This window comes from Protopterus annectens, chromosome 1.part1 (genome assembly GCF_019279795.1).
Source record: "Protopterus annectens isolate FY-2018-M chromosome 1.part1, PAN1.0, whole genome shotgun sequence".
Taxonomy (NCBI): domain Eukaryota; kingdom Metazoa; phylum Chordata; order Ceratodontiformes; family Protopteridae; genus Protopterus; species Protopterus annectens.
The window spans coordinates 980,864,217-980,891,367 of NC_056726.1; the positions used below are offsets into that span (position 1 = coordinate 980,864,217).

The following is a 27,151-nucleotide window of genomic DNA, read 5'->3' on the forward strand; positions in this document are numbered from 1 at the left end:
AAGCTAATGAATATGAAAGCTATACAACAGGTACCTATGCAAGAACAAGGTCAAGGTTTCTATTCAAGACTATTCCTGGTTCCAAGAAAGGAAAAAGACTGGAGACCCATTCTGGACCTATCCATACTGAATACTTTCCTAATAGTACCAAAATTCAAGATGCTAACATTACAGCAGCTTCTTCCCGTGCTGGGCAAGGAGTCTTGGCTGGTAACATTGGACCTCCAAGGAGGCATACCTGCATGTCCCTATCAGACAAGATTGCAGAAGATACCTCAGATTTCTTGCAGGTTCATCACATTATCAATTCTCTGCATTGTCCTTTGGTTTATCTACTGCGCCCAGAGTGTTCACGGAATGCCTGGCTTCAGTAATTGCATACTGCAGACTACAAGGGATACAAATATACCCTTACTTGGACGACTGCCTGATTCAAGCGGACAGCAAACACACCCTGTTGAAGCATCTGAAATATGTAATAAGGCTATTAAATGCACTGGGATACACAGTCAACAAAAAGAAATCAAGACTAACACCATCCCAAGTAACTACCTTCCTGGGTGCCAACTTGGATACAAACACCCAGATGGCATATCTCACGCCAGACAAACAAGGGCAACTAACAAATGACTTCAAAAAACTGGCAACGTTCACCAGGCTGACTGCAAGGAAAATCCTGCAGGCTCTGGGGTTCATGACATCTTGCATTCTTTTAATCCCATGTGCAAAGTTGCATATGAGGAAACTTCAATGGTACCTAAAAAATCTATGGTCTCAACACAGCCACAGCTTGGAAACAGTAATACCACACATTCCATGTCTTCAAAAGGAATTTCTGTGGTGGGCTCAAGCATGCCATACAAATACAGGCCTACCATTTTGCAAGCCTCCAGCAAGTCAGACCATCACAACAGATGCCTTGGACTACGCCTGGGGGGCGCACATGGCAAATTGGTGCATTCAAGGAAAATGGTCACAAAAGGAAAAGCACCTTCACATCAATCAAAAAGAAATGCTAGCAGTAATAAATGCAGTCAAGGCCTTCAAGGAATTTCTGCATCCAGGCCAACTATTAATAAGGACAGACAATACCACTATAATGTGGTACATAAAGAAACAGGGAGGAACTCATTCATACCCCCTGTGTAGGCTGGCAATGACTCTTTGGAACATGACCTTGGATTTAAAAATCGAACTTCAAGCTCAGTTTCTACCAGGCAAGGACAATACAATAGCAGACAGTCTAAGCAGAAATGTGACAGATCCACACGAATGAAAACTACATCCAAATGTTTTTTCACAAATAACACAAGTATGGAGAAGGCCAGACATAGATCTCTTTGCCTCCCACAAGAACCACCAGCTGGTAAAGTTCTGCACAAGGACATTCCATCCACAAGCCTGGAAAGTGGACTACCTCTCTTTCAGCTGGAGGGCAATGACAGCTTATGCCTTCCCACCTCTTCCTTTACTGCCCAAAGTTCTGCTGAAGATCAGAGCAGACAGACCGACAATGATTCTAATAGCTCCGGACTGGCCAAGGCAGCATTGGTACCCACTCCTGAAAAGCATGACGCCTTCACCTCCATGGATTCTGCCACAATGGCCTCTTTTGTTGACCCAACACAACTTCAAAACTCTACACACTCAACTGAAGTCACTGAAACTAGCAGCCTGGAACATTCGTTGAAAGCACAACCGGCTCTACTTTCCAAGGAGGTCAGGGATATTATCTTGGAGGCCAGAAGACCATCTACTAGAAAGGCCTATTCTGCAAAATGGAAGTGGTTCTGTGTTCAGAATGAGAAAAAGGGCCAAGACCCTGGAATACTAAATATTTCATAAATACTACAATACCCGGCTGAAATGCTAAACAGTGGCCTTTCATACTCCTCAATCAAGATTCATGCTTCAGCAATCTCTGCAGAATATGACACTGATTCTCCTTTATTCTCGCACCCTTTAATAAAGCAGTTTCTCAGAGGGGCAAAGAACATTACCCCCCCCCCCCAGGAAACCACCAGTACCTGCATGGGATCTTAATTTCATACTAGAAAAGTTGACCTTGCCTCCTTTTGAGCCTGCAGCCTCTTCAGAACTGCAGTACTTATCCTGGAAGACAGCCTTTCTGCTTAGCTATCACTTCAGCATGCAGGGTTTCAGAATTACAAGCCCTCATGGCTGTGCAGCCTTACCTCATCTTCCATCAGGACAGAGTATCATTACAAACCAACCCGTCCTTCATGCCAAGGGTAGTATCCAAGGTATCTCTGAATCAAGCTATCCAATTACCGACCTTCTACCCTAACCCTCAAAACAAGGGTGAGAGACTTCTACACACTTTGGACATTCACAGACAGCTGCGTTACTATTTGGACAGAACAAAGCCCTTCAGAAAAACTGAGCAACTCTTTGTGTCCTATGCAGCAGGGGTTCAGGGCAAAGCCATCTCCAAACAGACTATTTCTAAATGGATTGCCCATTGTATACGTTTTTGTTACTCCTTTCATGGAAAAACTGTGCCTACCAGCATCAGGTCTCCCTCTACCAGGGCCACAGCTACCTCTACAGCCTTCCTCAGGGGGGTAGCCACAAAGGACATTTTAGAAGCTGCCACCTGGAGATCTGTGCATACCTTCTCCAAAAACTACCACCAGCCTTTATACTCCAAATCTAGAGCAGGTTTTGCCACTGCAGTTTTGCAGGGCATGCTAGCTGCCCCTTCATCTTCTTAGTACCTACCACCCCATGTTCAGCTGTGGGATTCTCCCCATCTGTGAGGACTGCAGCTGTATGCACGATGAACATAGTACAGTTTTGTACCTACCATAAATGTAGATGTTCGAGTGATAATAGAGCTGCAGTCATGGTTTCCCTCCCACCTACCCCTCTGAGACGAGCATAATGGCTAACACCACCTCATACAACCTAACTGGAGTGTTCTTTATGGTGTATTTGCTTACTATTACTGTTTTTTGGATTGTTATCCACGTTTTTAGGTTTAGCCTTCCTTCTGAGGGCACCTGACATCTGGGGCAAGAAACACTGAAGAAAATGGCATTGGCTGGTTCCTTTATACCCCTGCCGCACTGACGTCAGGGAAGAAGCGATGACAACCGACGCCGGACCAGGACTTTGGAATTCGGCCGACCGTGGGATCGCCTGACGGCAAGACAACCCCATTTGTAAGGACTGCAGCTGTATTAGCACTCGAACATCTACATTTATGGTAGGTACAAAACTGTACATTTGTCATTTTTGCATTTAAGTTACCTGGCACTTGCTCACTAAAGCAATTATATAAGTCAGCACTAAAAAATTAAAAGCGCTACACCCTCACAAACTCCCCTTGAGTACCTTGTTCTCTTTTGGCCCTTTTTTTCAATTATAAAGGAATTCCCAATACTATTCTAGCATGTCCAAATGTCAGTTGTCAATCTCCTCTCTGGTCCAGCTGGTGAATCTGGGAATCTTGATGCAATGACACTAAATAATTGCAGTTCCAGTAAACAGCATCCACAGTATCGGCACCAGCACTTCGAATAAATCCACAGGTCTCTAATAAAGTTCCAAAAGGTTTATTACAAAAATACACTTAAAACAAGTTGAGCGCTTTCATCTTACATCTAAGACTTCATCAGAACTGGAGGCTAAGCTCTGTCAACTCAGTACTGGCATAACCAGTCAGGAGGAGAAGGAAACCACACTCACCACAATTCCAGTCTCACACAGACCTGCCATGACAGCAAACCAAACACATAAACACACAAAAACATACTCTGAGGCTCTAAATAAAAATCTGCCTAAGCAGCAGAGACCTCCAAGGCAGACACCCAAGCAACCGCTACCCCAAAACAAAACACGTGAAACACATAGCTCACAAAGCCAGTGTGCCAAACAGTCACAGCCCTTAAGGCTAAACAACACACCTGATCACTTGTAATAGGTGACTCTATCGTCAGGCACACTGACGTCCCGCTCACCAGGCTGAGCAAGAAGGTCACGGTGAGCTGCCTATCGGGTGCTAGCATCCGCCACATAACACAAGCACTCAGGTCACTCCAAGGCAAGTACAAATATGACTCGGTCATTGTCCATGCTGGTGTGAATGACCTAAGACATACCTCCCTGGACTACATGAAAAGAGACATAGAGGAGCTCTCTGAGCATGTAGCCCAGGCCGGTATGACCCTGACCTTGAGTAGCATCTTACCCTCACCAAGAATGATGCCACAATATGAAGACAAGATGATCAATTTCAACAATTGACTTAAGTATTGGTGTCATTCAAAGGGGATCCATTGCCTGTCAGCCTAGGATGACATGCTCGACAAGCCATGATGCTTCGCTAGGGACGGCTTGCACCTGTCACCCCTGGCCTTTTGGATATTGGCAAAGGCTCTTGCTACCCCCATAGTGCCTTTTTTAGGCAAGGCTCAAAAGACAAACCCACCTCCATAGGTATCACAAGGGATAAGAAACTGGGTAATGCTACTCAACGCCAGAAGTCTAAACCTTAAGATGCACACACTCAAAACTCTCCTTAGCATGGAGAACATAGATGTCTGTGCAGTAACTGAAACCTGGTTCAAGCCTCCCAAGAGCACCCCAGCACTACCAGGTTATACCTCATACCATACTTTTCGGCCCCAAAACTTGGACCGAACCACAAAAGGAGGGGGAGTATCAATATTCGTCAAGATACCCACACCTCCAGGTTGTTGGCACAGCATGAAGCATCAGAGACTATCCATGTGCAACTAACAGTGGGTAAAACCACCTTCCAGTTTATAGCCTGCTACAGACCACCCTCCCAAACCCAGGAACCCCACTCGGCCTTCCTGAGAACATTGGAAAATATGAAGGTCTCTCCAAATACCATTATATTGGGTGACTTCAACTACCCAAACATAGACTGGGAGCATTATTCTAGCTCCAACACCCTAACCCAAAGGTTCCTAAAATTTATAAACTCAAATGCTGTGGAACAACTTGTTACCACTCCCACAAGAGGGGAAAACATACTGGACCTGATCATCACCAACATGGGGACTCTATGCTCCAGACCAGAAGTGTATCCCTCACTGTTAAGATCAGACCATAAACTAATCTCACTGGATATTCACATCCCGACCCCACCTCCTGCCCAGAAAATCACAGTGAAAAACTTCTCTAAAGCAAATTTCACACTCCTCAAAACCGAAGTGCAATCCTTCAAAGCCCCCAGGCCTGGGGAAAATACGGCCTAGACCGCAGAATCCTTTATAAACACGTTCTATGAACACTTTCAGGAATGCATGGATCATGCAATCCCAAATAAAACCATGACCCAATCCTCCAAAGGCAGACATCCTGTCTGGTGGACCCCAGCCATAAACAAACTATACAATAGAAGGAGGAAGCTACTACATGATAGAGCAAAATCCCAAAAAGGGAAGGCATCGCTGATCAGTGTTAGCAAAAAACTACGGGCACTCATAAAATCATCTAAGGCCAGCTTCGAGAGAAAAATTGCACAGGACACTAAGGATAATCACAAGGCTTTCTTTAGTTATGTTAGGAACCTGGGTGGGAATTCCCAGATATGCTCCGAATTAGTCCAAAATGACAAAACAATACACCGAACCCACAGACATTGCCAACATCCTAGCTGACAGGTTCAGCGCAACCCCCCCCCATCAAAAGGGTAAATATCTATCCCAGCAAAGTGCTGCCCCCCCTGACATCTCAGATGCTCAGGTAAGAACCACCCTCTCCAAAGCAAAAAACACAGCATCAATGGGACCCAGACGGTGTCCCAGGCTGTGTCCTACATGAACTCCAAGAAGAGCTAAACCCAAACATAAAACTACTGTACAATCTCAGCCTTACTACAGGATATGTACACAAAGAGTGGTGTACAGCAACAGTGGTCCCGCTCCACAAAGGTGGTTCCTCAACGGATCCTGGAAACTATCACCAGATAAGCCTGACTAGCTTGGTCTGCAAAGCTATGGAAAGGATCATCATGGACCTCATAAATAAAGATATTGGGGACCTACTGACACTGGATCCCACCCAGTACTGCTTTGTTAAGGGCAGATCCTGCCTCTTAAACCTGGTCGATTTCTTTGAAACAGTCACCAAGGCCATTGACAAGGGGAAGGTGGGCCACACAGCCTACCTGGACCTCACAAAAGCCTTCGATACAATACCCCATTTGGGCATTATAGATAAGCTCACCAGCTTAAATATAAACCCCTATGTCACTAGATGGGTTGCACACTGGCTCAAGGACAGAACCCACATGGTTAGAATTTCTGGAGCCATGTCAGACTTCAAACCAGTTACAAGTGGTGTCCCACAAGGCTCAGTCCTGGGACCTTTCTTGTTCGATATATATTTCTCGGAGGTACAGGCCAACACGGAAGGACTGTGGCTGACCAAGTTCGCAGATGACTGCAAACTGGGCGCCATAATTGACTCTCCAGCCGACACAAGCATCCTCCAAAAGGGCCTCATAGAAACAGACAACTGGTGCCAGAGCCATGGCCTCAAGCTAAACGCCAAAAAGTGTATAGTCATCCCCTTTGGCAAAAACAAAGTGCCCACAAATTACCACATAGGTGGTAATCCATTAAGTACAGAAGAAGTAATTAGGGACCTGGGGACCCAAGTTGATAATCTCTCATTTGACAACCACGTGGCCAAAGTGGTTAGAAAAACATTTTATATAGCCCACCTAATCATGAAGGGATTCACATCTAGATCAGGGGAGGTCATCGTGCCTCTTTACTCATCCCTCATCAGGCCCATAATTGAGTACAATTCCCCTTTTGGGATGTACCTTACCAGAAACCTGCAGCAATTGGAAAGACCCCAAAAGTACCTCACCAAGAGGATCAAAGGGCTCAAACAGATGCCATATGCTGCCCGGTTAAAGAAACTCCAGCTCTACTCTGTGGCATACCGCCTGCTCAGAGGCGATCTGTGCCTGACGTATAAAGCCATGTCCAAACCGGAATTAATGGACATGCTGCACCTCAGAAAATCCAAATCCCATCGAGCTATGCGCTCAAGAGACTTGAACCTCAGCACTGAAATAAATAGGACATGCTGGAGGGACAGATTCATAACCGAGGCTCCCTTCACTCCTGAATAAAATCCCATTCCAGGTTAGGCAGAGTCCCTCATTGACTCTCTTCAAGAGGAATCTTGATGAGTGGATGAGAGATCGTAGGTTTACCCCAGGTATCACTTCTGTGTCACTGTTAGACAGAGGCACAGTATACTAACTTAGAAAAAGGGCATAGCAAAATTAATTTAAAATGGGTGGCGAAAGCCAAACACACTCTGGCAAGGCTTATAAATGACCTAGGGCAGATAGCCTAGTATGAACCTATGAACCTATGAACCTTCTGCAGACCCAGGCAACTGCAGACTCATATGAAAAGGCATGGAAAGACTGTAATCATGGAATTAATCTATCAGGACATATGGAACTGCCAAAAGATGGAAACATCATGATTTGGTCGTACTCATTCAACCTAGTAGATTTTTTTGAAAAGGTCACCAAAGCAATGGATGAAGGTAAATGGTACACACCAAGTACCTCAACTTGGCCAAGGCTTCTGACACAGTCCCCCACTCAGACATACTAGAAAAGCTACATAAATTGGGAAGAAACCCCTTTGTCACCCACTGGCTTGCCACCTGGCTCACAGATGGGATGTAGATAATCAAAATAGGAAAGTTACTTACACAAAGAGACCAGTCACCTCTCCTGTTTAGCATCTACTTTTTAAAGATGTAAAAGCCAATGCCAAAGTGCTCTGGTTGACTTTGCATATGACTGCAAGCTAAGAGCAAATGACTTGGCCATCCTTAGTTGTAGTCGTCTGAAATGGTCCTTACTGAGTTTTTATTCACATTTGTTCATGTTTTATTACCTCAGTTATTTAGTTGTCCCAAGTAAATAACTGGTCCCAAAATCATGGACTGAAACAAAATGTGAAAAAATGCATTATTGTATCCTTTGGTAAGTCATCTACCCCAGGGAACTGCCACATTTACAGTACACCCCTAAGAGTTGACCTAGTTGTTCAGGATTTGGGAACTTTTTTAGACAATGACCAAACTTTTGACCAACATGTGTCTATTGTAAACAAAGGAATTGTGTCTAGATTTAGAGATGTCATTGTCATCTTATACTCAGCCCTCATTAGGCCAGTCATTGATCTAATGCTCTTTTTGGCATGTATCTGTCCAGACACATGTAACAACTGGAACGCCCACAGAGATACCTTACCAAAAAGATACAAGGCCTAAACAAACATGTCCTACATAGATCAACTCAAGCCCTGTCACTATTTTCGGTATCCTAAAGACAGCTAAGAGGTGACCTGCATCTGGTATACAAGGCATCCTTCAAACAAGTCCGATGTCATCAGAAATACTCAGTCCAAAGGTCAGACCTCTTCTGCAACATCAACTTAATTATTTGGAGGGACAGGTGTAGCTCACTGAGGATAATGATGCTGTGGAACAGACTGTCCATCTCCATAAAACAAAAATCCTACCTGTCCGTATTCAAGCACAATTTAGTTCTTTTGATGGTAAACACAGAAATTACTCCAGGACTGCCCCTGCACTACTGTTGGGCAGAGGGCACTTTTAAATGCTTTATCCCATGCACGGGTCTCCTCAGATTATCTATGGTAGTATTGTTATCCCATGCACGGGTCTCCTCAGGTTATCTATGGTAGTATTGTTATCCCATGCACGGGTCTCCTCAGATTATCTATGGTAGTATTGTTATCCCATGCACGGGTCTCCTCAGATTATCTATGGTAGTATTGTTATCCCATGCACGGGTCTCCTCAGATTATCTATGGTAGTATTGTTATCCCATGCACGGGTCTCCTCAGATTATCTGTGGTAGTATTGTTATCCCATGCACGGCTCTCCTCAGATTATCTGTGGTAGTATTGTTATCCCATGCACGGGTCTCCTCAGATTATCTATGGTAGTATTGTTATCCCATGCACGGCTCTCCTCAGATTATCTATGGTAGTATTGTTATCCCATGCACGGCTCTCCTCAGATTATCTATGGTAGTATTGTTATCCCATGCACGGCTCTCCTCAGATTATCTATGGTAGTATTGTTATCCCATGCATGGCTCTCCTCAGATTATCTATGGTAGTATTGTTATCCCATGCACGGCTCTCCTCAGATTATCTATGGTAGTATTGTTATCCCATGCACGACTCTCCTCAGATTATCTATGGTAGTATTGTTATCCCATGCACGGCTGTCCTCAGATTATCTATGGTAGTATTGTTATCCCATGCACGGCTCTCCTCAGATTATCTATGGTAGTATTGTTATCCCATGCACGGCTGTCCTCAGATTATCTATGGTAGTATTGTTATCCCATGCACGGCTGTCCTCAGATTATCTATGGTAGTATTGTTATCCCATGCACGGCTCTCCTCAGATTATCTATGGTAGTATTGTTATCCCATGCACGGCTCTCCTCAGATTATCTATGGTAGTATTGTTATCCCATGCACGGCTCTCCTCATATTATCTATGGTAGTATTGTTATCCCATGCACGGCTCCCCTCAGATTATCTATGGTAGTATTGTTATCCCATGCACGGGTCTTCTCAGATTATCTATGGTAGTATTGTTATCCCATGCACAGGTCTCCTCAGATTATCTATGGTAGTATTGTTATCCCATGCACGGCTCTCCTCAGATTACCTATGGTAGTATTGTTATCCCATGCATGGCTCTTCTCAGATTATCTATGGTAGTATTGTTATCCCATGCACGGGTCTCCTCAGATTATCTATGGTAGTATTGTTATCCCATGCACGGGTCTCCTCAGATTATCTATGGTAGTATTGTTATCCCATGCACGGGTCTCCTCAGATTATCTATGGTAGTATTGTTATCCCATGCACGGGTCTCCTCAGATTATCTATGGTAGTATTGTTATCCCATGCACGGGTCTCCTCAGATTATCTATGGTAGTATTGTTATCCCATGCACGGCTCTCCTCATATTATCTATGGTAGTATTGTTATCCCATGCACGGCTCTCCTCAGATTATCTATGGTAGTATTGTTATCCCATGCACGGCTCTCCTCAGATTATCTATGGTAGTATTGTTATCCGATGCACGGCTCTCCTCAGATTATCTATGGTAGTATTGTTATCCCATGCACGGCTCTCCTCAGATTATCTATGGTAGTATTGTTATCCCATGCACGGCTCCCCTCAGATTATCTATGGTAGTATTGTTATCCCATGCACGGGTCTTCTCAGATTATCTATGGTAGTATTGTTATCCCATGCACAGGTCTCCTCAGATTATCTATGGTAGTATTGTTATCCCATGCACGGGTCTCCTCAGATTATCTATGGTAGTATTGTTATCCCATGCACAGGTCTCCTCAGATTATCTATGGTAGTATTCCAGTTATTGTCTTTGTAGGTTATATAATTACCACCCATGAGAGGGGTAAGGGTGATCTATAACCAAATGGGGTACGTTGTTTTGCACACAAAAGGGGAAATTGGCTAGGCTTAACATGGCCTGTAAAGGCAGTTAGCCTAGTACTTGCCTATGAATCTGTAAATGTGCGCAATAGCAATGTTTAAAGCAGAAAAGTTGCAGAACCAAGAAAATGTCAGTCTGGGACAGGAGTGCGATGTAAAGGAATTTGAGCAGGAAGGACTACATGAATCAGTGGGAATTGATGAAGGATCAGCAATAAAACATGAACAAAGTGAATAAAAACTTAGGAATATTTCAGAAGACGAAAACTAATACTGAAAACAGCTTCACATCAAGGAATAAAGCTGAAACTTTAAAATAATTTGCTTTTCCCCTTCTAACTTAGAGTTTTGGTGTGACTGACTGATCCTATAAAATATTGGAGCATTTGTACAGGAAAATCCTTCTATGTGGCCCACCTAATCGCAAAAAGGTTTGCATCCAGATCGAAAGAGGTCATTGGGCCCCTCTACGCATCACTCATCAAACCCATCATGGAGTACAATGCCCCATTTGGGATGTACCTTACGAGACACCTGCAACAACTGGAAAGACCACAGAAGTACCTCACCAAGAGGATCACTGGCCTCAAGCAGATGCCATATGCAGCTCGAATGAAGAAATTCCAGCTGTACTCTGTTGCATACCACCTACTCAGAGGTGATCTCTGCCTGACATACAAGGCCATGTCCAACACAGAATTGATGGACATGCTCCACCTAAAGAAAACCATATCCCCTCGAGCCACATGCTCCAGGTATCTAACCATCACCACAACAATAAATAAGACATGCTGGAGGGATAGATTCCTGTCACAAAGACTTCCCATGCTTTGGAACAAAATTCCAGTCTACATTAGGCAGAGCTCCTCACTAACCCTCTTCAAGAGAAACCTTGATGAGTGGATGGGAAACGGAAAGCTTACCCTGGGGATCACTTCAATGGCTCTGTTGGACAGAGGCACAGGTAACTAATCTAAGGGGGTGGCAAAAGCCAACACATTCCAGCTAGGCTTATAAATGCCATTGGACAGATAGCCTAGTACCTACCTATGAATCTATATAAGAAAAGTACTTCGCACTTAAATGATATTTAAAAATCAGTGTACACCAAGATTGTATATCCCTTGCTGTGAAGGAGGCATGGACATCCTAGAAATTGGTTACATATATAAAAAGTAAAAAGAAAGAATATAAGAAGAAGCATCAGATAAGAAGGAATGTAATGTGGAAAAGCCATAAATACCGTGGCAAATGACATAGCAAAGCCATAAATACAGTGGCAAGTAATGTGGAAAAGCCATAAATACCATGGCAAGTAATGTGTAAAAGCCATAAATACAGTGGCAAGTAATGTGGAAAAGCCATAAATGCAATGGTAAGTAATGTGGAAAAGCCATTAATACAGTGGCAAGTAATGTGTAAAAGCCATAAATACAGTGGCAAATAACGTGGAAAAGCCATAAATACAGTGGCAGGTAATGTGTAAAAGCCATAAATACAGTGGCAAGTAATGTGTAAAAGCCATAAATACAGTGGCAAGTAATGTGTAAAAGCCATAAATGCAATGGCAAGTAACGTGGAAAAGCCATCAATACAGTGGCAGGTAATGTGTAAAAGCCATAAATACAGTGGCAAGTAATGTGGAAAAGCCATAAATACAGTGGCAGGTAATGTGTAAAAGCCATAAATACAGTGGCAAGTAATGTGGAAAAGCCATAAATACAGTGGCAGGTAATGTGGAAAAGCCATAAATACAGTGGCAGACAATGTGGAAAAGCCATAAATACAGTGGCAAGTAATGTGGAAAAGCCATAAATACAGTGGCAAGTAATGTAGAAAATCCACAAATACAGTAGCAAGTAACGTGGAAAAGCCATAAATACAGTGGCAAGTATCGATAACTCTTTGAATAACCTCATGTTGAGCAGGTTTTGATGCAAGAATCATTAGAGAGATGAGATGAAACCAAAAGATGAAAGATTAATAATGTCATCCCAGGATAGTGAGCAACGTACATATTGGTTTACAAAGGCAGACAAATGTTTGTTCTGTAAAAATGAATTGGACACAGTCACATGTCTTATTGCTGGGTGTCATACACTCAAGGCACTGGGCCTACACAAAGAAAGGCACAACAATGTGGCAAGTCATTTGCACTAGGAATTGTGCAAACACTACAATACAGAAGTAGCAGAGAAGTATTGGAAACATAATCCACAAAGCATAGCAGAGATTGATGAAATGCATATCACGTGGAATACCAGAATAGGTGGAAACTTAGTGTTTTCTACAGTGAATAACATCATCAGCAAAATACATTTCAACTTGAGAAGTGGATAGCCCCTCAACAAAAACAATATAACATCTCAACGTCTTCCATAAAATCAGATTCTATACTAATCAATCAACTCAAATATAGAAACTAATCTCTGAAACACCAAGTTCCCCATTCTAGTTTCTGGTTTTGTTCCGAAAATTTGAAGTGTCAGTGACAGTTATAAAAAATGATTGTTTCCTATTCCTATGAATGTCGATGAACAGCATATTAGAGCCATCATTTAGAATAATTGGAAGGTCAACCTAGAAAACCAAGATTTAATAAAGTTGTTGGTTCTAAACCACACTTTGTTTATAAAAAACTATGACTCTAAAACAAGTGCTTAATCAGACACATTATAATAAAAGTGGTACAGGTAGCTTTTCTTGAGGTACAGTCCCCTGTTACAATTGTAAGTTTTGTAGATACATCAATACAACTAATAATTATTATTTCAAATATTGAGGATACAATTTTGATTTTAAGTATAGATACGATTGGAGCAGTGACAGTATTATATATTTAGCTTCCTGCACAAACTGTGATAGTTGTTACATAGGAAAAACAGAAAATTATCTCATTGAATATGTGAACATGTCTTGGCAATTAAAAAGCATGATGGCACTAATACTTCAGCAAAACATAGTTTGTGCTGCCCTGATTTCTTTAAATTTATATTTCTAGTATTTGAAAAAGTTGCTAAAAAAATGTTTATTGATGGATTTAGTAACTACTTTGAATGAAATGGCAGGTCTTTTTAAGGGCTGATTTTCTGAAACTATATCTGTAAAAAGCTATCTTAAGTAGAAGATTACTTAAAGGCTTATTATTGTATATATATTCAATGTTTTTATGGATTTATGTTTTATGAAGTACATCATGCTTTTAAACAGTTAGTTCATTGCCTCATTTAAACTAATAAATGAATTGTATTGAGTGATTTAAAAGGTGATGTCACCTTTGATTGTCCACTTAAGATGAATTAATGGTGTTATATTTGTTTTCTGAAGAAGTTGTAGTGAAGAACGAAAGCTTTTAAAACATTTCTTTGATTTAGTGTTTGTTTTAGTGGTTTGAGTTTTAGTTATGTCCAGCCATGTGAAAAAGGGTTTTGAGTGTTATCTATATGATATATATGTGCACATTGTTGGATTATAACCGAAAACTACGGAATGCTCATTCATCCATGGCCTAGGCACAATATAGGTGTCAGTGATGCATGAGGATAGTGGCTATATGAAATTATGTAGTTAAATGGGTGGGAGGATGGCATACTGGTTAAGGTCTTTACCTTACAGATACAAGGTTTAATTCTCACATGGGGTAATTGGCTAGGAGCGGAATGGCCCACAAGGGCAGTTAGCCTAGTACTAATCTATGAACCTAATCTAAATGTTCATAAGATATGTACATCTTCAAAGGACATAGCTAAGTAATTGTTAGGTAAAATAACATGGGTATTGAGCTCATAAACAAGAGTGAAAAATTAAAATTTAATTTACTATGGTGCTGCTTATCGTGCTGGAACCAAAGTCTTTTTAAGACACTAAGGTCTTACTGGCTGGATTCTGCTGAAATCAAAGTCTAGTTATAATTGCATTCACAGTCTATTGCCCACAAAAACTTGCAGAATGTACATTGATACAGCACCAAACTCTGTCAATTTAAAAACGGTAACCAATAACTTTTTATAACAAATCACACAAACTACTGTTGCAGCTTCAGATACTGTTCTATTTTACTTCTCAAACAGCATGGATGATGTGAGAGGTGTAACATACACAAATACTTCTACCTATAACATAATTTGATTTATAGTTCTTATATACAGTTTTAGTCACGCAGTTCAAATCCTGTTTTTCTCTTGGTATCCTATTTTGGACCTTGTATGAAAACATCTGTTTGCTGATGTTTGCAGGAAAGCATGTAATAGAATTGTTTTCCATCCTGTATAGAAACAATGCTGATATTGCCTTTAAGGAAACATTGTGCAAATGCTGACTTGAAAGCATGTTCATTTAAACTTCCTTACTTAATGTGATATAATAGAAACATGTACAGATTGTTTTCCTGTTGTCCAGTCTGTTTTCCTGTTGTCCAGTCTTTGAGGAAGCAAATTAGCTTTCTGGCTGACAATGTGAAATGCATACATCCTGTCTGTAAGAGGTCTGCTTTTTTGCTGACAGTGTGAAATGCATGCATTCTTATTTATTTATTTTTTTTACGTTTTTGCTGAGTCTGTAAGGAAATATGTCCATTAAGCAGATTCCTTATTTTTCAAGCCACACTCATTTAGTATTGATGCTAATCACATATTGCTAAACTCTTATTTCTACATTTAAGCAAGCTTTATTTTATACCTTATTTATGTTGCATATTTGTAGCAGAATTACTTTTAACCTTATTACATTGTTGAGCACACTCTTAACAAAGAGGACAGTGAGTACAAAGTCCAGTGAATTATCCCCATGAGCTAATTCACATAGCAGCTAAAATGCTTTCATAAAAAAATTATATGATATATATGGGTCAAGCAAATATCTGTAAAATCTTTAGGAATGCTAAGGAATAAATAGAATAGTAATATTTACTGTAGGGGTCTACAGGCTGCCTCTGCACCTTGTTGACCCTCCTTTGAAGCTTAGCTACATCCTTCAGATGCAGGCCATCATAGTGTTTTCAAACCTGCACTCCAGTGTGGAAGATCATCCTCCATTGGTACTCCCTTGCAATCTGGTTCCACACGTCTTAGCATAGTGAAATTCCTGGATCTGCCTGTTATCCTCTGCTCCAATCCAGCATAGACCATCAATATCTGTGTCATCTCCTACTCAGTCTAGTTCTGTACACTGACCTGTCAGGCTCCTTGAAGTTGCCATCTTCATTTGCAATTTTGTCAAATCTTTAAAAGGGAAACGCAGAGGCATGTGCATGAGGTGCACTTAGTTCACAGTTAGCGATGTCCTGATCAGTTGTTGTTGTTTGTCTTTCGACTTTTCCCAGTTAGGGATCGCCACAGCAGAACTCCGGTCCGCTAATGAATGGTCTGATTTGTAAATGTGTCAAAATCAATATTTGATGGCACTGATGTCATGTTCTTTTTTCTTTTTTAATTTTTATTAATTTTAATGCTATTACAGTAATAAATTACATATATCCAAGTTGATAGCATAAATAAGAAACTATTTACAAAATGTACAAACGGCCTGAATAAGATTCGATAATAGCAACAAAAATCAATCGGTGAAAAGATTAGAAAACCGATGGAGCAATGTTTTGTTTCTTTCACTAAGAATTAAAACTCATCTGAATTCATGTCTAAAGTCTTAATCAATGGTAAAGTCTTCTTCCTGGGATTGTTAGACCAAACATTTGGCGCAATTCTCAGTTTCTTTACCTTGATTTCCATCAATAGACACAAGAATTCTTCATGAGTAGGTTCAGAAAAAGATTTCCATTTTCTACTGATGCACTTCCTTGCTACAGATAATGTCCAGTGAAGGTTTAGATCTTTTGTTGTTCATTTCTGTTTTTTCGTTAACATTTAAGAAGATTAAAGATTTTGTTAATATAAATGTATCTGAAAATATAGCTTGAAGAAATTTAGTTTTTTTCTTCCAAATATGTTAGGAGTTTTGTACAGTCATATAACATGTGAAACCAGATTGCATCATATTTTTGCAAACCTCTCCAACAGATAACATCTTTGCTGGAACTAAATAATGCTAATCTGCTAGGTGTAAGAAATGATCTATGCAGAAATTTCCACATGTATCTCTTCCAGAATTGTGAGGTGGAAGTTAATTTTACAGAGTACAATAATCTAGTTTTAGTTTCCATTGATAAAGTAATTGTCTGTCCTTTTGTCAAATAATTCCCAAAATTTTGGTGAATTTTTGGCTTTATAATTAATTAATTAACATTTTGTAAAGTTTTGAGGTTAAATTTGACCAGTTTTTGTTGTAAATAATTTCAAATAATTTGTTAGATTAGGACTTATTTTAAACACAGAATTATTAATTATTCTGCATAGATCTTGAGCCCGTGAAAATACACTTTGAAGTATAAGCCAATCATTAGGATCAATATATTATGAATTAAATATGTGCTGAATATCTAAAACTTTCTGGTTGATTATACAATGTTGCCAGCCTATGAAATTCTTTGTTTCTCAACTATTGAAGGTATTTTTATACATTTTGTTAATAAAGTTTTTCAAAGGGAATGACTATACATATTTTCGGTTAACTTCAGGACATGGCTCTGGCACCAGCTAAATGTTCGTGAGTCCCTTCTAAGGTATCAGTCGGTGCACTTTTCCACTATTTTGCCCAGTTAACACATCTGAAACTTAGTCAGTTTAATTCCTCACCCTTAACTTTTCTGATATTAGATTCAAAAATAGTGGCAAGAATTTTCCGTGTAGGACACCACTTTGGGTTGGAGTCTAAATTATTCCAGCAACTCTAACCCTGTTTGGTTATGTCCTCAAATCAGTAGCAACCCATCTTGTGACATAGGGTTTATTTAAATGGTAAGTTTTTCTAGGATACCAGGGGTATTTATAAAATTGCAAGGTAGTTTTTTGAATGACTTGACCTAGGAATGGCCTTTTGGGGAATATTTAAGAAGTAGACCAAGTTCAAGGATGATTTCCCTTATTTTCAAACTGGTGGGTCAATGTCTGCAAGTCCCTATATCTTTGTTTTGATCCATTATGATCCTCTCCATAGCTTTGCAGACTAGACTTGTTAAGCTTATTGGTAATTACCAGGTCCGTAAGGCACCTTTGTGGAGTGGGACCACAGTTGCCGATCCACTTGGGCTTATCCAGTGGTAAGGCTGAGATTAAACAGTGCCTGATTGGGTTTAATTCCTCATTATGTGGCACAACGGACACATCCGTCCCATTGTGCTGTTTTATAGCTTAGAGAAGAGCTTTCACCTGCATTTGAGATGTCCGGGAGGCTACACTGCTGGGATATTATTTATTAGGGAGAGGGTTTTGCACTGAACCTGTCTGCAGTATGTTGGCAATGTGTGGGTTCAGTGATTTTGCACATTTTGGACTAATTCTGAGCATATCTGGGATTTACCCAGGTTCCTAACATAGCTGAAAGCCTTATGTTGTCCTTTGAATCCAGCAATTTTTTCAAATTGGCTTTGTTGATTTTATGAGTGCTCTTTTTTTTCTAATAATGACAGGGTGACTTCCTTATGGAATTTTTCTATCATGTAAAGCTTTCTCCTCTTATGAAATTTGTTAATGTGGGGTCCACCAGACTGGACTTGCCCTTTGTGGAAAGAGTCTTGGTTTTTTAGGATTGCCTATATGAGTCTGAGTGTTCATAGGGCATTTGTAAGGGCTTCTCAGCTTGGTTAAGGCTTTCTGACTCAGGGGCCTTGAAGGATACCAAAGTCTTGAGTAGTGTGAAATTTCTTTAAGAAGTTTCATATGGATTTTTGTTGATGGGCGGATGTGATTTCCAGTGAGATTATTTTGATAGATCTACCAATGAAGGATATACTTCGTGTGGAGCTTTTGTCCCATGTTTGTACAATGAGTGATATTTTCCCCAGTGAAAATCTAGCTGTTCCATGGCATTTAATTTATGAACTCCAGAACGTTCTAGAAAGTTAGGGTTGAATAATGTACCAGTCTATATTCTGTGTTGAATCACCCAATATGATGGGTTTGGAGATTATTTATACAGTGTCTTCAGGAAGGCTTGTGGGTTCCTGGTTTGAGAGGGTGCCTGTAGATGCTACAATTTGTAGGCAGTTTTGCCTATGTTAGTTGCACTGGATGGTTTCCGTCATTTGCCACCAACCTGGAGGTTAGATATCCTTTTGAATATGGATACACCTCCAATTTGCGTCGGTTATGTTGAGCATAGTGACATTTAAAGGCATCTAAAATATCACTAATATCTAAAACTTTTGTATTCATATTTTCTTCATGGGAAATATTTGTGATATTAGTTTCCCTAGATTGCCTTTTAATTCTTATTGCTAAATTATGAAGATGTTTAGGTGTATTAGCATATGAGTTTAGTTTTAATTTTTCTATTGCTAGGTTAGTCTTATGATTTAGAATTTCATTGCATTTTTTATTTAGATCATCAATTTCCTTTTTGTTATTAGAAATATTTGTTAAATCCTTATTGTTGAGTTTAGTGATTTGTTCTTGTAAGTTGTGTAATTCAGATTCCTATTCTTTAGATTTGTTTTTGAACCAGGTCAGTATATTACCATATATTAGGCTTTCCTTGTATCCCGTACTATGGTGATATTGATATCATCCGTGTAATTAGTATCTAGAAAGAATTGCAGTTCAGCATCTAACCAAGGTTTAAAGTCTTTGAGCTTTGTAATATATGCCGGTATATCCTTGTCATATGTGTTAAGTTCTTGTAATCCACTTGTGATTTAAGGATAAGTGGGTTATGGTCTGATAAGGGGCATGGAGTTATAGAAAAGTTAATTATTCTTGTGTGCAGTTCTTGAGATATAAAAATGTTCTATTCTAGTTTGGGCTTTAAATCTATGATCTTGATGAGAAATAGTAATAATGAGGTGAATCCTTTGTATGTATATGCATCAATTAAAATTAGATTGCCTACCCAATTTTAAGTAATTTTGCTGTGGGAGTAAGACAAATAAATCTTTCCTTAGTAGACTCAGAATTATCCAGAATACAAGTAGTCTCCACCTATTATTACATTTCCTTTATAAACTTTATTAACAAGATATATATGTTTCTAGCTGTCACTGCTGCTATACAAGAAAACCAATATAAGTTTACAAGAGTCCAGATTCTAATGTTATATTTTATTATTACTATAAATAAAAGCCCTTCTTTGTGTTCATACTTATAAATGATTTGTGGTTTAATAATATTTTTCTTCCAAAGTATCATTACTCCCCTGTTTTTTTTTTTTTTGTATGAAGAATGAGATAAAATTAAATATTCATTTGGAAACCATGCAAAATTGCCATTTGTTTTAAAGTGAGACTCTTGTAAAAATATCAGTTGTGCTTTACTTAGTTTTAAGTATCTCAATAATTTAGATTTTTCCTAGGAGTATTTAAACCATTATGGTTTAGTGAAATTAAGATTAATTCCATATTATTAGAATGTATTTAGAGTTGATTTGTAATTGAAAGATTTTTAGCTTACTCTTATAATCCTGTAATTGAATAAGGTAGTTGACTAATCCATATAGTCTGATCAGATTGACTTTACTTAATAAAAGAAAAAAAGATAAATCCATACTCAGGTCAATTAAAGATATAGAGGAAAAAAATTAAAACAACATTACATAAATGAATAAACAAATATTTTGAAATATCCCATAACAACCATGGAGTGATATACACTTCTAATCTGATAGACAAGATTTGTTCTATCAGATTATAAGCCATATCTAACTGCTAAATGAAAAAGAAATACCCTTCTTTTGGGCTCCCATTAATAATACTGGAGATATTGATTTTATGCAAATATGTAAATGTAAATGGTAATCAAAAAAAATGTTAATTGAAAGAATTAATTACAATCACAGTATATGTAGATGGTGTAGTATATAGTCTATAACATTTATTTTTAGAGATAAGGATAAACCATAACTAAAAAAAACTAAAGAATTAAACTAATTGTACTTTATGTAAAGTATGAATTATAATTATCCATAAGTAGTAATGTGAAATGTATAAATGTAGAACTCTGCTGTTAAAATAACCATCCCACAGAGACAAGTTAAAATTAAAACAAGTTAAAAATACTTCAAGACTATGTCAGAAAGAAGTGTAATGGCTATAACAGTTGGTAAACTGGTACAACTGGTATAAAGGTAAACCATTAAGTATAACTACTCTTCCCAAGTAAGAATATAACTGAGTGTAAATATTGACTAGATGTTTAAGAAATTAAAGACATTATAAAGAAATATGACTGAAAATTTCTTTTGTGTGTGATATTTTCCAAGGATCAGTAGTACACTTACTTTGGACAAAGTTTTATACAAAATAAATGACAAATTTAATTGTAATTCTAAGGGGATAATTTATCTGGCTAAATGTGCACTATGTACCGCCTTTTATGTCGGCAAAACTGAGCGCAGGCTCAGAGACAGGATATATGAACATTTCTATGCTGTTACCCATCAAAAGACTGACAATGCATTAGCCAAACACATTATGAGTTTCCCCGATCATTATTTTAAATTCTTGATCATTGATGGATTAAAAATTAATCCTAGAGGAGGACCTTATTCATTAAAATTGCTCGAACTAGAATTAAAATGGCAAATCAAACTGAACGCAGGTAATTATCCAGGTTTAAATGAAGCTTCATCAATAGGAGTGTTATTGAAATTGAAGAGTTTGGTGAGATAGTTTAGAGTGACACAAAATTAAAATCATTTGGATGAATTTCTCATATTATATAATTCAAAAAATTAATTTGAAAAATTCTAACCAATATTAAAAACTTATTCAATTAGTTGGTTCAGCGAGGTTAATTCATGTGTATGAGAAACATTTCTTGATATTTATGTATTTCATGCACTTATATACATAAACATTTTTGAATTTATGATTCCTTTTGGGTTATTAATTTGTTATTTTTGTTTTGCTATGCATATATATGTATTTGAGAATAATTTTGATTTGTTTAGTTATCAACTATACATTATAAGTATTTAGTTATTTATTTAGGTATCACTATCAAGTTCTTACATTTATTATTTAGTATTATTTAGTATTTATATGTATACATTTGTTTATAATTAAAAAATAGATAGGTGCTTGTACATACACATATATATATATATATCTATAGATATATAGATATATATATATATATATATATATATATATATATATATATATATATATAGAATGTACTGGTTCCATTAAGTCTTTACTAAAATGGGCTGAAGTTGTTAGATTTTATTGTAGTAATTGGTTTCAGGTTATGGCGCATCAATTTTGGTAGTATATACTGTTCACAGGCATATATTTTTATTCATATACCTTTAAGAAGATGTTGAAGGAGTTTTTTAAACAAATATTTATTTTAATTAATTAATTGAATGATTGCTTTATTTTTGCGCCTTTTTTTGTATGAAAGGAAAGTGTTGTATTAATGTTTTTTATTCTGAGGAAGGCTGTTGTAGTGTGAGCCGAAAAGCGCTTCAATAAATTTTGTCTGATCTACCTGGTGTTCCTGTGTTGACTGCCGTGGATTTATTACCTTGTTTTTATATTTTCCAAGGAAGGAAACTGTAACCATTTAAATTACCTTGGGAACTTTAGTCAATAGAAAGCAGGATACATCCAGGAAGGAACACGTAAGGAACACACGAGTTGGTCAAGACAATCTTGAAATAAAGTAAAGCAACAGTGCTCATAGACAAGACTATTTATGGTTGTAACATCCCAGGTCTAGATAAGATTTCTCCCCTTTTTTAAAGCAAATGCTTTTCTGAGCTCACTGTAAAAAGTATGAACAACTCTTCGAAAACTAGTATATTAACTGTTGCTGAGAATTTTGACATAATATAGGTTCATAGGTTCATAGGTTCATACTAGGCTATCTGCCCGAGGGCATTTACAAGCCTAGCCCATCGTTTTGTGGCTTACGCCACCCCTTTAGTATGGGGAACTATACCCATTATTTTGCTGTGCCTCTGTCGAGCAGTGACACTGAGGTAATCCCTGGGGTATATCTGCGATCTCCCATCCATTGGTCAAGATTTCTCTTGAACAAGGCCAGAGTGCTCTGCCTCACATGTACCGGGATTTTGTTCCACAGCATAGGGAGTCTTTGGGTGATGAATCTATCCCTCCAGCACGTCCTATTAATAGCCGTGTCAAGGTTTAAGTCTCCGCCCTTGTGGCTCTGATGGATCTAGATTTTTGAGGTGAAGCATATTCATCAAATCTGGGTTTGACATGGCCTTGTATGTTAGGCAAAGGTCACCTCTGAGCAAGCGATGGCGACTGAATAGAGCTGGAGTTCTTTCAGTCGGGCAGCATAGGACAGATTTTGAGACCCTTTATCCTTTTGGTGAGGAACTTTTGTGGCCTCTCCAGCTGCTGCAAGTGTCGGGTCAGATACATTCGAATGGGGCATTGTACTCAATCATTGGTCTGATGAGTGATGAGTAAAGGGAGACTATGACCTCCCTTGATCTAGATGAGAATCCCTTCATGATAAGGTGGGCAATGTAGAAGGTCTTCCTAACTGCTTTAGCTACATGGGTGTCGAATGACAGACTACTATCAACCTGGGTCCCCAGGTCCCTGATAACTTCTTCTGTGCTCAGTGGATTGCCACCTGTTTGGTAGCTAGGGGTAACCTTGTTTTTCCAGGGTATGACTATGCATTTTGGCATTTAACTTTAGGCCGTGGCTCTGGCACCAGTTATCCGTTTCTGTGAGACCCTTCTGAAGGATATCTGTGTCAGATGTGTTTTCTACTATGGCCCAGTTTGCAGTCATCTGCAAACTTTGTCAGCCATAACCCTCCTGTGTTTGCTTGTACTTCAGAAAAGTAGATGCCAAACAAGAGTGGGCCAGGACTGAGCCCTGTGGGACACCACTTGTGACAGGCTTTGAGTCTGACATGGCGCCAGCAGCTCTGACCCTGTGGGTTCTGTCACTCAGCCAGTTTGCAACCCATCTTGTGATGTATGGGTTGACATTTAAGCTGATGAGTTTTTCAATGATACCCGAATGGGGTATTGTATCGAAGGCCTTAGCCAGATCGAGGTAGGCTGTATGGACTGCCTTTCCCTCATCAATGGCTTTGGTGACTGTTTCAAAAAGTCAACCAAGTTTAAAGGCATGATCTGCCTTTGACAAAGCCAAACTGGGTTGGATCCAAAGTCTGCAAATTCCCTATGTCTTTATTTATGAGGTCCATTATGATCCTCTCCATGGCTTTGCAGATAAGGCTTGTCAAGCTAATGGGCGGTAATTTCCAGGGTCGGTGGAGGCACCGCCTTTGTGAAGTGGTACCACAGTTGCAGTGCGCCACTCCTGAGTGCGTATCCAGAGGTAAGACTTTGATTAAACAGCTGTCCTAGCTGTGGGTTTAATTCTCATTGAGTTCATGGAGCACACAGCCGGGGACACCATCAGGTCCCATGGATGCTGTGTTTTTTGCTTTGGAGAGAGCAGTTCTCACTTGGGCGCTGGAGATGTTTGGGGGGCTGCAATCGTTTGGTATAGATATCTCTCCTTTTGGGGGAGGGAGAAGTTTGCACTGAACCTGTCAGCCAGTATGTTGGCAATGTCTGTAGGATCAGTAATCTTCACATCATTTTGAACTAGCTCTGAGCATATCTGGGAGTTTCCTCCCAGGTTTCTAACATAGCTAAAGAAGGCCTTATGATTGTCTTTTGAGTCTTTAGCTATTTTCGTGTCGAAATTTGCTTTGGATGATTTTATGAGAGCTCTTAGTTTTTTACTTATAGTGATCAAGGGTGTCTTACCTTTTAAGGATTTTGCTCTATCTTGTAGTAGCTTCCTCCTTTTGTTGTAGAGTTTGTTTATGGCTGGGGTCCACCAGAGTGGGCGCTTGCCTTTGGTACAAAGAGTCTTTGTTTTGCTTGGGATTGCCTTATCCATGCAGTCCTGCAGGTGCTGGTAGAAGGCATTTGTAAGTGATTCAGCGGCTTGAGTACTGTTTTCCGCCGGCTCGGGGGCCTTAAAGGAGACCACACTAGTCTTTGGAAGTGTGAAGTCGGCTTTTGAGAAGTTCTTTACTGTGGTCTTTTTTTTTCAGGTGGGGGTGGGATGAGGACCTCCAGCGAGATTAGTTTGTGGTCTGATCTCACCAGTGAGGGGTACACCTCGGTGTTGAACATTGTGCTCCCATGTTCGTGATGATGAGATCAAGTATGTTATCTCCTCTTGTGGGGATGGTGACTAGTTGTTCCATGGCATTTGAGTTTATGAATTCCAGGAACTTTTGGGCTAGGGTGTTTGGGCTTGAGTAGTGTTCCCAGTCTATATTAGGGTAATTGAAGTCACCTAGTATGATGGTGTTTGGTGATACATTTATCCCCTCTAGTGTTTTCAGGAAGGCCATGTGAGGTTCCTGAGTTTGTGAGGGTGGCCTGTAACATGCTACAATTTGCAGAGCAGTCTTGCCTATGGTTAATTGCACCTGGATGGTCTCCGATGCATACCAGTCTTGAGGTGTGGGTGTCCTTGATGAATATGGATACCCCCCCTCCTTTCTTGGTATTGTCCAGATTTTGGGGCCGGAACGCATGATATGAGTATATATTTCTAGGTTCTACAGTATTGATTAACTTATTATATGTGAAAATTATTTATTTATAGAATAGGTTCAATATGTTCCAAGTCTGATTTTTTAACAGCAAACTCTGCTACAACCATCTGAGTAGAAAGGCCTCTGAATAAAAAATAAAGATATGATGTGCTCTGTCGCTAGGGTCCTCATATATCAATCACTGACATCCGCCCTGGCAAAAATAGTTGCAACAGGGAAGGTAAAGATTCTAGTTAATGTTCTTTGTAAAGAATGTATTTTGACAAGTATCTTTCTGTGAGAGATTTAGGGACCATCTAATAGCATATGAAAAGGGAAATTACTGTCCTTCCATCTGTACTAATTCTATTTGTATTTAGTTATTGAACCTATAACTTCTACTAGGGTTTCAGACTAGCACCAAATAGTGCCAAATATAGAAATAAAACAGAGCAATGTTTTACGTATTATATGAGACGTGTGTAGAAAATTCAGAATTAGGCTTGTAACAAAATATCTAAATAAAAAGCATGTAATGCTATGTAGTGTGTGTTAGATCCTTAGAAAGTAGTAGACTAATTGGATAACACATGAGCTTCACCTGTATCACAATTCTTTTATGAGAGCTAAACTTTACAAGATATACATTTTAGTAAAGATTTTGTCTTGATTATGAAGTAGAACAGGTTTACCACTTACACCACAACTTTAAAAATGTCAATGAAACACATTTAAAGTAACATATCATGTTTTACAATACATCAGAAAGGATTTATACTGTATAGTTGAAGAATCATTTTTTCTTCCCACAAGAAATTATTGAATATAAGCAAATCCTCATCTGAAAGCAGTGCAGGCCATTTTTACTACTGACAGTTTTGGTGTATAATTGCAAAAAGGTTTCCTAAGATGTTTAAAGGAAAACAACCTTGCAGATATAAACAGCAAAATGATTAGTTACTGTCATCAAACAGCCTCTTAAAAATCATACATTTGTTCATAGGTTCATACTAGACTATCTGCCCTAGGACATTTATAAGCCTAGCCAGAGTGTGCTTGGCTTTCGCCACCCATTTTAAATTAATTTTGCTATGCCCTTTTTCGAGGTTAGTATACTGTGCCTCTGTCTAACAGTGATACAGAAGTGATACCCGGGGTAAACCTACGATCCCCCATCCACTCATCAAGATTCCTCTTGAAGAGAGTCAATGAGGGACTCTGTCTAACCTGGACTGGGATTTTATTCCAGAGTGAAGGGAGCCTCTGGGTTATGAATCTGTCCCTCCAGCATGTCCTATTTATTTCAGTGCTGAGGTTCAAGTCTCTCGAGCGCATAGCTCAATGGGATTTTGATTTTCTGAGGTGCAGCATGTCCATTAATTCCAGATTGGACATGGCTTTATACGTCAGGCACAGATCGCCTCTGAGTAGGCGGTATGCCACTGAGTAGAGCTGGAGTTTCTTTAACCGGGCAGTATATGGCATCTCTTTGAGCCCTTTGATCCTCTTGGTGAGGTACTTTTGGGGTCTTTCCAGTTGCTGCAGGTGTCTGGTAAGGTACATCCCAAAAGGGGCATTGTACTCCATTATGGGCATGATGAGGGATGAGTAAAGAGGCACGATGACCTCCCCTGATCTAGATGTGAATCCCTTCATGATTAGGTGGGCTATATAAAATGTTTTGGCCACGTGGTTGTCAAATGAGAGATTGCTATCAACTTGGGTCCCCAGGTCCCTAATTACTTCTTCTGCACTTAATGGATTACCACCTATGTGGTAATTTGTGGGCACTTTGTTTTTGCCAGGATGACTATACACTTTTTGGCATTTAGCTTGAGGCCATGGCTCTGGCACCAGTTGTCTGTTTCTATGAGGCCCTTTTGGAGGATGCTTGTGTCAGCTGGAGAGTTGCTTATGCCGCCCAGTTTGCAGTCATCTGCGAACTTGGTCAGTCACAGTCCTTCCGTGTTGGCCTGTACCTCTGAGAAATAAATACCAAA

At 39.4% G+C, this 27,151-nt stretch overlaps 1 protein-coding gene across 1 annotated transcript in view; it reads left to right on the forward strand.

The window, feature by feature from the left end:
* Nucleotides 1-27,151, forward strand: part of LOC122808368 (zinc finger protein 253-like) — a 395,026-nt gene that overhangs the window by 229,886 nt on the left and 137,989 nt on the right. The gene's annotated exons all lie outside the window — the stretch shown is intronic.